Raw genomic sequence first — 12,473 nt, forward strand, 5'->3', positions numbered from 1 at the left:
TCCCATCTATGTAGGCAGTCACTTTTGGCACTCCCTCCCTTTGTGCAGATGAGTGCTGTTGCTCTTTTTAAAATGAGCCTTCAGAATTCATTAGTGTGAGTATGAACACTTGTATGAATGAAATAGTAGAAAGAAATAAATCTACTTGTCAATTTTAAGGTCATGACATTTTTACCGATTTGACTAGTATTCCCACAGAGCAAAATGGGGAAAGCGGCTCTGACGGACCCTGTGTGGGTCCTTGGAGGCAGTACTGTGCTGATGAGCACGCTGCTCCTCCTGTGTTGTTACCACTGCTGTTAGACAACAGCAGGCTGTATGGTTGGGTGGTGGTCCTGAAGGAAGTACTGTCATGCCAGCATAGGAGGTACTTTTTGTGAAGCCATGATATACTTTAATAGAGAATTTTTAAAAGCTGAGCTGCCACCAGAGTGTGCAGCCAGAAGAATTCCTGCTGTCTTTATTAGTGTACAAACAGCTAGCTGAAAGATGAGTGCTTTAGGCCTCCTAAAATGCAACAAATACACCATACCGGGCAGTGTGGTAACTTAAGCTGTGCTGGCAGCACGGATAATGCCTATTAAGAAAGGAAAAGTCCATCTTTTCTGGGAGGAGTATCAATTTGCTACAGCTGTCAAACACCTTCTCTGCCACTCTAAAGAGCATTACAATTCTTTCCCCCCTCCAAGCTGTACTAAAAAGAAAACATTTCATTTGGCAGTGCAGTTTTTGTTAATAACGGTTTGTTTCACTGGGCATGATTCAAATGGGAAAACACAAATTTGTTTTCTTAATTCCTCAAAACATCTTTTTAATGGAGTGGATTGCAGTAAAACCAGTTATATTTAGTCACTACCTGGCTTCCAGTGAAGAGAGGGCAGTATGTATCTAACCCAGCCCAGTCATAACACACAGCTCCCAGCTTGGGCATGGCCCTTCTGTAGTTTATGTTAATGCCGAGTATCTCATTAGTCCGGCTTACAGAGCGGCGGGCTAACTTCAAGAAGCAGCAAGAAGAAAGCTGGCAGGTTCATTTGGTCGCTACTCCCCAGAAGAGACGTGACAGCTTTAACTGTCTTGGGTGTCCAGATTTATGAACTAGTCCTACGCTCCTAACCAGATTAGTTCCTTTTCCATTAACTGCTGAAAGTAGGGCAGCTGTCCGAGCGGCTGGTTGTAAATTCGATAATGTCTGCTGTGTTAATCTGTAGTCTTTTCAGATGAAGAAGGCAGCAGATAACAGGATTAAAGTTTCACGACCCAGGGTTTTCACAGCCTGAGACGCAGGCGTAGAGGGATAGAGAATGACTTCTGTCATTAATCTTAATTGATTGCCAAGAGGTTCTAATCTGGGTTATTAATTAGGAAGGTCCTTAACACACTGTCTACATATCAACATCAGATGCTCTTTTGGGACTTTTGGGACATATGGCCTATCTTATATTTACATTCACACAATTTACACATACATACATTTCTGTATAAAGAAATTCTTATATGTATATATGCATACAAATAGCTGTAGAAGCATTTGCACAGAGGCATCACACTGGCAAAATGTGATGAAAATGAAAAAAACACTTTGCACAAAGGCTCAATTTCTACACACTAAACATGTATACCTCTATGTTGATATGTATATTAATCCATTTTGATTATATATGCCATTTATCTAGATTCTCTTTCAAATGGAAATCTTTGATTTGCAGATTTAAGTCATGTTTAACTAAAGTGCAGCACATGTCTCTGTGTGCCTCTGGCCATTCAGACACATACATATTGCAAACAAACATTACCATTTTTATCTTTTACAGTTCTGATGAGTTAATGTTTAGGCCTTCACTTTTCCCTGTTCTTATTTTTAAACAAGTTACAGTTGGACAGCCAGAATGGAGAGTTACAACTATCCATAGCTGCAGCTACGTAACTACGTGATAAATCTCAGTAACACTGCTTCAGCATTTACCAAAACACTGTTTGCAGGAGAAAATATTAAATTATGATTTGAGCGTATAAACTAGGCAAGGAAAGAAAACACCGTGACAGAGTCCTGGCATTTGAATTTTGTGCAGATTTGAACTGCGCTACAAATTTCTCCAGTCTTTCCTTTCTTTACAGAAGTTTATTTACATGATTAATCCCATGTATGGAAATGGCTGGGGCTGAGGAGGCCTTTTGTTTCAAGTCCTCTGTGAGTAACAGTGGAAGATTCCTGTTTCTTGCGAAGCGTGCTACACTGTGCCGTGTCCTGCTTTCCAAAGCAAAATGTAAACATTATAAGGCAGCAACCATTTAAATTACTTGGGGGCTGAAAAGTCTGCGCTTAAAGTGATCACAACAAGTAAGAATGGTTTGAGATACTTCAGACTAGAGAAGAAGAGTGTAGCTGCTGTTTTTTAGGAAGAGAAAAAAATGGCCTATAATCAGAGAGGACTTACTGACAAACGAGTCCAAGAATTTCCCATTTTTTCCTGGGAGATGGAGATCAATCACTTGGCTCACCTAAAACTAGACTGCAAAGCAGCTGTAGTGCTGTAGGGATCTCTATCAGTGGAGAAGCACAAGAAACAATCTGAAAGCTCTTTTATCATGTCCTGCTTGGGTGTTGTGTTGCCTCTTGAAATTGTTATGCACAACTCTTGCTCATTTCCTGCAGTAAATTGCATTCAGTCTTTCCTAAGTAGTGATGTGTCAACTATTGCACCACCACACAGGGGCATCCCACAAAAGCACCCACCTACCAAAGGCTGGCTGTGGTTTTCTGCTTCAACTTGGATTTCATAGGAATTAACTGCTGGCCAATTTCAGAGTACTTTGGCTCTTAAAAAGGAATTCATTTTAGGTCATTGCTAAGGTATTTCTCTATCAGAGTCCCATCTGTGGATGACTTACAGCTTATGTCCTACATCGTCTTACTCTTGCAGCATGTTCACCTCTAGCAGCCTGTATAGCTTCACTTGGACTACTGGGCTATGTGGCTATTAGTAAAGTCCTGCCTTGTATCAGTCATTCAGCAGCCACTTGAATCAGTCGGTAATTTTTTACTTTGCATCCGAGATGCTTCTGCTGAGAAGGAACAGCGTAGACATCTCAAGAAGGTGTCTTACTGATTTCGCAGATAATCCATTGTTGTAATGTCTCAGGAGTTCTATCACTGAGTCGGGAATGCCTCCATGTTGGCACATTCAAGAAGAGGTCAGAACTTGATTTCAGACAATGGCATCGTTTCTTCCACCTCATCACAAATTTGAAGTCCAAGGACAAAATGACTTTAATGACCATGTTTCCTTGACATAGCATGTGCCTGCCTTTTCCCTATGAGTCACAGATAAAGAAGAGGAACTAAAATAATTTGAAGTCACGTTATAGGCCACAAACACCAGGAGTGGATGAGAAGTGCTCAGACTGTTCACGCAGAATCAGCAAAGAATTTCCTTTAGCTGTGTATCCATAACCCTGTGAGTTTGCTTTTTGACAACATTTAAATGAAAAGATTTTATTTGGAGCAAAAATAATGCAATAGTCATTTAAGTTCCCAAAGTTTGTTAGGAATGGTATGGTTTATCAGAGATGGGATCCTCCATAGCTATGGAAGTGAAAGGTCCCAGCATTCTTCAGCAGTGATCTGGCATGTTTTAAACTGTGATTTCACTGCCATTTGGAGGAGATCGTACTTTATATAAACAGAAATGAGTGATGATGGAAATCAGCTGACCAGGAACTAGAGAGGCTCTGGGATGGGAAACTTGGTGACAGAATGAGGTGAAAAGAAATAGGCCAGTTTTCCTTCGACTTTACTGGGGTCTTATTCTCTAACCAACAGGAAAGGCTTGTGAAAGCATCTTGAAAAGACTATTTTTAGAAAGTGAGAGTTTATGTATCACCTAGAAGGTGTTAGTGTCACTTACAGGTAGCTCTGGCAGCCCAGACCTCAGGAAGGCTTACTCACTTAATATGAGTTTATTATAAGCTTGACTGAGTTCAGAGTATGCTCAAATATGCCCACCCAGATAGTCATTGTACCGATACAAGAGTCTCTAAAGTCTGAAAGCAGTTGCACGTGTTAATAATTTCATGCATGCAAATTTTCTCATTAGCTTTAATACATTATCAAAAAGAAGGTGGGGTGAGGGAGCTGTTCCATTAGCTTGACATTGATTGCATAGCTCTTGTGGAATCAAGGAATGAACAAGAAGATAAAAAGTTGGGACGGACTACAGGACACATGCTGCTGAATGTGACAACTGTATGTTAGAGGCGGACAGTGGGGAGAAAAAGAAGAAAAATGATAAAAAATTATATTTATTCCTTCTGATCTTTTTACTGTATTCCCATAATTCAAGATTATTTTTGTTCTGAAATCAATTTTTGCATGTCTAAGTCCATTATGAACTACAGATCCATAAAGAATTAACAAAAAGACCTATATCACTAAGCCATTTCTGAACAACTCAGCTGCAATATCTTTATGGAGTGCCTTCAAGTAACATACGCGTCTCATCTTCATCTGTTTGTATGCTTTGTGTAAAGGGGAAATTGCTACCTAGTAAAAGAAGTGACTGTGCCATACATTGCCAAAGCCCATTATACTTTAAGGTTCAGGCTGACATCCATCCATAAATTAGAATGTCTCAATACATTTGAGTTTTGTCCCTCAACAGTGTGACATAATGGCACGCCCTCAGCCTTAACATTTAATTTTAATATTGAATGTGCTGCTTTTTGATGGCTTGTGTCACAGCCTTCATGTAATTTAAATATAGTCTTAAAAAAGTTAATTCAATTACAAGTAATGGAGTTATTAATGCTGCTTCATGTCACTAAGTATATATGGATGCATATGATTCTGCTCCTTTCAAGTCACTCTGAAATGAATTTTGCAACTTCTGATAACTGTGGTAGACAAATGATAAATGAAAATCAATCACTTCAGTTTCAGTGGGCTAAGCTCACTGCCTTCCTTCAGCAGCCTCTGTCGGACGGTTACCAGATGATAAGTAACAGTTTCACTGACCTATAGCCTTTGAATGTTTAACATAACCCTCTAAGGACAGCCCTTCAACTGTCATTGCATTGCTTGTACTCTAGGGCTCAGGATTTCTCATTCATAGATAAAGATTACTTTCTTTTCAATACACATTTCTACCTGTAGTTTTATCCCACAGTGTTGCTCTGTCTTTATTACTTAGTTTAGCAATCCAAACCCTGCAACTTAAATCAGTTTGATCACATTGAAAAGGATTAGATTTTCTTGGAATTCATTATCACTTTTTTCCACTGGAAACAACAGAAATTCTTTAATGGTCTGAAATATAAATTTCCTTGCTGGATACAAAATATTACTGTCTGATCAGAGAGGGTAAATGCAGGTAGAAAGTGCACAGTAGCTAGTACCGCATTTTATATCTTTCTGTGCTGCAGTAGATGGATGATATTTTATTTTACATCGTAGTACAACATAAAACCTGCTAAAATTTGGAATGGTTGTAAAATGATGGACAGGTATCTTTAGGAAGTAGAGTATGATCCCAGAAGAAAGTTGCTTATTTAAGTCTGAAAATTTTCAGAAGAGCCTGAGGGCTCTTAGGATGTTACTCAGTGCTGTGGAAGGACTTTTCCAGCAAACCCAAGCACACCCCAGTGTTACAAACTGTAACAGGTCTCTAAATCATATAGAAATCCTGTGTATTGCCACTAGAGAACAACTGCTCACCCCAAGAGAGAGATGTTGTGTTTTCGGGCGCATCCTTATGGCAGGGCTGCTTCCTTCTCTCTTGCAGTGCTGCCCTGTTGCCCTGTTCATTGCTGTGTTCCTCAGCTAGCATGGACTGTCCTGGTTTAGCCAGGATAGGGTTAAGTTTCCCCAGCAGTGGGGGGAAAGCTCTAGCCGGGTTATTCATATATCATGCTGATGTCACATCCTGGCGTGAGCGCGGGAAGAATTGGTGATCGCGTGGGTTGGCGCAGCCGGTTCTCTCACTGCTGTATCGGGATATACTTTGCTCTGTTCATTGTTATCACTGTTATCACTGTTATTCTTATTGTTATTGTTTGTTGTGTTGCTGTTGCTCTGTTGTATTAAACCTGTCCTTATCTCAGTCTTGGGGCTTTGTATTTCACTCCCTTTGTGGGGGAGGGGCAGCGGCCGTGTGGTCTCAGACCCCGGCAGGGGCTAAACCACCACAGGACTGTTCCATTGGCCCTCACCGCTGGAGAGCTCTGAGTGGCTATCTTAAACCTAGAGTATCTTATCACAGTTGAGCCACAACTTGTTGCAGGTCATTTATTTCATTTAATTAATAAAATAATAACATCTACAGACAAATGCTTCTCCCCGCTAATAGTCAGTTTGAGTCTCAGGCAGTTGATGGGAATGACCTTTTGTTTGTGCAGTCATTTTCATAATGATATTCGGGGTCAGGCCTGACAACCAATCTGCCATGCATTAGTAGTAGACATCGGTTCCCTTTGGTAATACGACATAGATGTACCCTGAGCAGATGGTCAGAGATCATAGGTGGCTAATGAACTTGACGGGGTATTTTATTAAGATTATGATGGCAACTAAGAAAGATTTTTCCCTCTGGTAGCAACACTGATAACAGAAAGAAAAGAAAGCCGTGTAAAGGAATAGGAGAATATAATGGACTACGTTTCCGTTGGATCTAGGATTCTGTGGATTCTAGACCTAGTTTCTCAAATCTCATTGCTTTAAAAGTGCGGTGGTATACACTGTCTTGCGGTCAGCAGAGTAAAAGAAATGGTTAATGGATGTAGGTACTAACTGGAGAGAAAGTGGCATGATATTGCCTCCTTCGTGGTATTTTTGCTCTTGACTTTGCCCCTTTGAATGAATTAGCCAGGCGAGGTATTTTAAAGGTAGTTACCATCCTTCCCGCTCCGGTGATGAGAAACAGAGAGAGAAAAAAATTTAAAAAAGAGCAAATTTCAGTAAGTTTAGCCTTGCAAACACATATCAAGGACTTGTGTATATAGGTGGCTCTTCATACCTACCTGCCTGTTGTGGATTTGCATCCCTTGAATCTTAGCGAGCAGAGCTCAGAGTCATACGTTTTTTTCCTTGGAAGTCCTTCCTGATTGTAGCATTTGCTTTTTTGGTGCACAGGCATTTAAAAGTTTTGAGACCTACCAAACTGAAATCCAATTTATCCTCTCTTTTCTCCCTCCAAATTGATCGTATGCCTTCATGTCCAACTTTCCCCATAAAGTTTTGGGCTGGTCTCTGTGTCCTAACCCTGGGGGTATCAAGGCCAATTGCATCTGCTTAGCACTGCTCCTAGTCAGAGCCAAATCAATAAACAGCACAAAGCCATCGAGCCTGGAATAGCGCTTTATACCACTGTATGTTTTAAATTCCTGCCAAGTATAACATATTCTTACTGAATGAGAGCCGGTTTCTCTGTGCTAGGTAAACATTACAGCTGTGGCTCAAATTGCAAATGAAATTCTATGTTGTGACTTTTAAAGGTTTGAGTGGTCTGGGTCACAAGTATTTTAGAAGCCCCTTCATTTCACAGAATCACAGAATCATCTAGGTTGGAAAAGACCTTGAAGATCATCCAGTCCAACCATTAACCTAACATTGACAGCTCCCAACTACACCATATCCCTCAGTGCTAAGTCGACCTGACTCTTAAACACCTCCAGGGATGGGGACTCCACCACCTCCCTGGGCAGCCCATTCCAATGCCTAACAACCTGTTCTGTAAAAAAATGCTTCCTAATATCTAATCATTTCCTGGCATATGACTCTAGCTGAGCTTATCCAGCCCGTTCACACTCAGCCTGCGTGGAGTGATGCTATCTGGGGATTAACTTGCACAGCCGATCCCGAGCTATGCATTTGCCTCCCATTTCAGATCACTAGAACATACATCTAATGGTTTTCAGTAGGGACTGCAAAATTTCTTCCAAGGGCTTGTCTGAGGAGTAGTAGATATAACTGGTCTTCAGCTGAAATAATTATTCATTATACCTGATTTATAAGGAGGTTCCATGTTAATACTCAACCTTCTGGCTAACTGTGCCTGCTGCTGACTTAGATGTGTGATTGCCAATGCTGTGCTTATGCTCAATGGTGACAAGGGTTTGGTAGCAACTTGTGAATGTAGCACTGAAAAATACCTTTGATTTAGGCCATCCAGAAATTTGCTTTTAATATATTTCGGTAGTCCAAAAGAATGTAAATTGAAAGAACTCTTCCTGTTCCTTTAAATTTATATTTCCTATGTTGATGGTAATTAAAGCCCTTTTCTTAAAAGTCAGCCACATGCTCAGTTGGCACTCTGTGAATACTCTCTTAGGCAGGTTCGGTACATGTTTTATGTCAGTCTTTCCTGATTTATAAACCTATAAATGCTCTGCCTAGAGAAAGAAAAGTAATATTAGGCTTTGGTTCAAGAAGAAATCAGGAGAAAACCAGTATACCTTATCAGTACAGCAGGGAAGTTTTGTTGATGAGAGTATGCTTTACCATCACATGTTTTCATGAAGGTGAGAAGTACAGAAATTTGCCCCAAATGTGTATCTCTGGTCTGGTCACAGTCAGGTGCTCCTTACTGGAGTTTCAGGCAGGAAATGAAAACTGCCTCCCTGGAGCGAGGGCTGCAGGACCAGGCCTCTCAACAGCCTCTGTAAACTCTGCTGCCATACCTGAGATGGTGACTACCATACCGCCGAGATGGTTACAATGCATAGAACGCCTGTGAGCTCTTTTCTCTAGAGTACTACAGTACTTGAGTTTTTAAAAATGTTACACCTATTTACATTGTACATCTGAATTTTTAAGAAGAAATGCTAAGGAAGGCCGTTATTATTAAGCAGGAACATGAGGATGTGAACTGTTAGCACACACCATAAAGCATACGACAGCAGCACTGATCACCCTCTAACCTGCTCCATTCATTGAACTTGCTGTCACTTGATGCTGCCGCCGCCTCTGGCACCATCTCCACTGTTCCAGATGAAGACCAGCATGCAAGGGCCCTGGTGCCTCCTCAGAAGCAACTGCAGTGGCTCTCTCCAGGAGATGCTCCTAGCTGGGCTGAATCCCCATTGCTACTGAGAGCACAAGGACAACTCAGAGCAGCAAAGGGACTGCCCACTCTCCTCTCCTTTCCTACCAAGGACAGTGGGGGCTTTTACTGACTGACACACAAATGTTTTCCATCTGACACCTCTCAGAGTCTGCTTCCCAGGCTACTGTCTCCTCCAAGATCAGAACAGAGATATAAATGCTGCTGACTGGAGTGGAGGTAGAAAAGACACTTCAATAAAAATAGGAGGAAGATACAAGAGAAACAAAGCATGACTTTCAGCTGGCTCATTTTTGATTTCCACTCAGCACTTCCCAGCAACTGGGCCACTACCACACATACAAGTTGCAGGTTCACTAAATGCAACATGTCTCCTCTGGGTAAAGCAGCAGGGCTTTCCCCAAGTGGCAGTAGTGGTAATTAAGACACAAGAGCTAGGGCAGCAGGTTTCTAAGGTTTACAGTGTCTGAGGAGGACGATGCAATAACAAATGAAGCCAGTAATAGCATCTGACGTTTCTGTAGAGGTGATGTGAGCACCAAGTAATGAAGGCAAAGCCACCTGCGGGATGGGGGAAGAAGAGATGCCTCTAGTGAGCTCTGAAAAAGAGCTAGGAACAGAAGGCTACTGTACAGGTAAAAGAGTTCATATTCCATTTTTAGTGGATTAAAATGAGAGTGTTAAACTGTAAAAGAAGAGACAAGGACATTTGGTGCAAAAGAAGTGCAACATAAATCAGTCTGCTCCCATAGCTCTGTCGAGTGCAGGTAAATGTCACTCTAAGTAAAACCCCACTGGTATTATTCTCCATTCCTAGGGATCTTACTGCAATACCAGGGTCAACTAGTCACTAGAAAACAGAAGCAGGTATCATTTTTAAATGTTGAGATTTCTTCTACGTGATAACAACACACATGTGCAATAGCACACTGGTAAGTCTTGTGGAAGTGCTTAATCAATACATTCTTGTATGTCATGGAGCTTAAAGCACAGAGATTTTACCTTGTATACAACACAAAAATCAAGAAAATAAGATCTTATGCCAGACTTGACTGACCTATATAAAATCACATGTATTTATCAAAGATGTGCACTGCTTAGTGTTAGAATAGCATGCCATGAAAGGCTTTATTCTTAAGATGGCTCTGGTTTTATTAGTATCAGCTTTACCTATTATATTAGACCTAAGCCACGTATCTTCAAGCCTCCTTGGAGACAAGAGGGTGGCAATATCGGTCAGCCCACTTGGGAGAGGGGCAGCTGCTGGGGCTGACCACAGCCCTTGTCAGCACTAACGACCTGCAGTTGACACTTCATCCCAGCTGCCCTCCTTCAGCGTACAAGTATTGCATTGGAATAATTACCGCACGTCATCCCTGTTTCACGCACATTCTCCTCTTGGTCAGCCCAGACACACAAGTAACTCGTGACTGGATGCTAAACTAATGCTGACTGTCTCTCTTTGTGTCTGGGCAGCTGTGCATGTGTGTGATAGACGTGCACACATTTCGTCTTTGCACGCACACCTTCAGTGCTCGGGTAGTGTCAGTGGTAAGGTCCGTCAGTGGTAAAGTCCATCAGTGGGAGTCAGACTGCCCCTCTGTCCTTCCTGAACCCTGTCAGATGTAAATCAACAACGTGTGGCATGTCTAGCCTCCCGCAGAGCCTCAGTAGCAGGGTGGGCTGCTTTTATCAGCTGTACCATGCTTCACAGCTCTACTCCCCTCCTGACTGTGGGTCTCAAGAACACAGAGAAACTTCTTAATATCTCTGTACCCAGTTCTCTCTGTCTCTTTGGATTTGTGGGTCCTATGCCCAGGACATCTTGATTCTGAGAGCTCCGCGGGTGCTACGTGATCTGTCACTGGTTGCCTCCCTGCCACAGCTCACTCTTTCCTAAGCAGTGGATGTTCTTAGCATGCACATACTCTTCACTGAATTGTGAGATAACTTTCAACATCATTTCAATGGAGGACTGTTTTGCAGTTTGGAATAGATGGCATGTATCTTCACAGTTCAGTTTCTCCATCCCTCCTTTTACTCTTTTGGTGTTAAGACTCTGGGACCAGGCACATCTTTGTGTGGATTACATCCTGTGGTACTGACAGGTCACCCATATGGGCAGGAGGACACTCAAGGTAGGACAGGTGTGGCCAGTGTTCCTCCTTCATCTTTGCAATGTTATACGAAGCAACCCAACAGCTATGAATGAAATTTTTTCTTTGGTTGCTGGACCAGCTGCAAGACCTGTATTGAAGAGGTGAACAGATAGGAAAAAATCAAGTCCAATAAAAAGTGCTGTCCTGGCTGGCCCCTGCAGAGACTTGAGCTTAGACTGGCTTGGCTGATGAATCCCTAGGGAGATAGTGTGCTTCCTCTTTGCCCCTCCAAAAGGGCAGCCTGGGGCAGGGACACAGGCCAACTACCTCAGTTCTGTGGTCCAAACCCTGCCTCTGCCGAACAAACTTCACTCTCCCACTGGCTGTGTTAAATGCAGACCCCTTCCAAATGATTGTAAAGTCACCAGAAAACCAAGAAAAATGTTGAGAGAAATTACTGATAACCTGTGTTTTTCAGTACACACTTGTATACAGTATTTTCTGTGCTTTCGTCAAATGTTGCTTTCACTGGAGATCACCTGAAAAAGCTAGTTTGGCAGTAATGAAATGACTGGTAACAGCGACAGGAAATAGCGCTCTGTGTTCACTACAACTTTTGGTTTAGGATGTCTCTCCCCAGTTGTGGTTCACCATCTGTTCTGCAGAGCCTGCAGTAAGAGACACCTCCCTGAGTAACCTAACGCTAGTGACACTATTACTACAGAACCTGTATATGCAGTAGTGAAAGCAGCAGGAGAAATTTCTATTTTTCTATTCACAGCAGATTATATTATATGCATTAGGATGACTTAACCTTCTCAGACTTGTAGTAAAATAATGCTGGCTGCTGAGAGAGGAATTGCTGAATTTCCTTTTGGCACAAACGGATACAGATCTGTTTATATCAGTGGTAAGTTTAGTCATATGCGTTTTAAGTTTTTGAGGCTGATATTTTCAGACGTGCTACTCCAATCTATTTTAAGGGTTCTTCATGCTGTAAGTTTGTGAAGAGCCTGCATTAGAGTTTTAAAGCACTGCTTTGGGAAGCTATTATCAGTAGGTATTAATTATTGAACACTATACCTTCTGGAAAAGTTGTTTCATCACTGGAAAGTGACCTTGTTAGAAGAGGCAGAGGGAAAGAGAGACGTATAGTGCCTCCTGAGATCAAGTGGAATGATGCGTATCAAGAGAAGACACTAAAGATTTATTGTCTGTGGCAAAAGAAACACAGATCTCTGCTTGTGCAGTAAGTGTTTTTGACATCGTACACTGTAAAGAATGATTGGATACTGTAGGTTAAAAAGTGTCTCACTGA

At 41.8% G+C, this 12,473-nt stretch overlaps 1 protein-coding gene across 1 annotated transcript in view; it reads left to right on the top strand.

Annotated features, from left to right (window-relative positions):
* ANTXR2 (ANTXR cell adhesion molecule 2) overlaps positions 1-12,473 on the top strand; it is a 121,475-nt gene that overhangs the window by 78,760 nt on the left and 30,242 nt on the right. The gene's annotated exons all lie outside the window — the stretch shown is intronic.

The sequence above is a fragment of the Strix uralensis genome, chromosome 4, assembly GCF_047716275.1.
Source record: "Strix uralensis isolate ZFMK-TIS-50842 chromosome 4, bStrUra1, whole genome shotgun sequence".
Lineage (NCBI taxonomy): Eukaryota > Metazoa > Chordata > Aves > Strigiformes > Strigidae > Strix > Strix uralensis.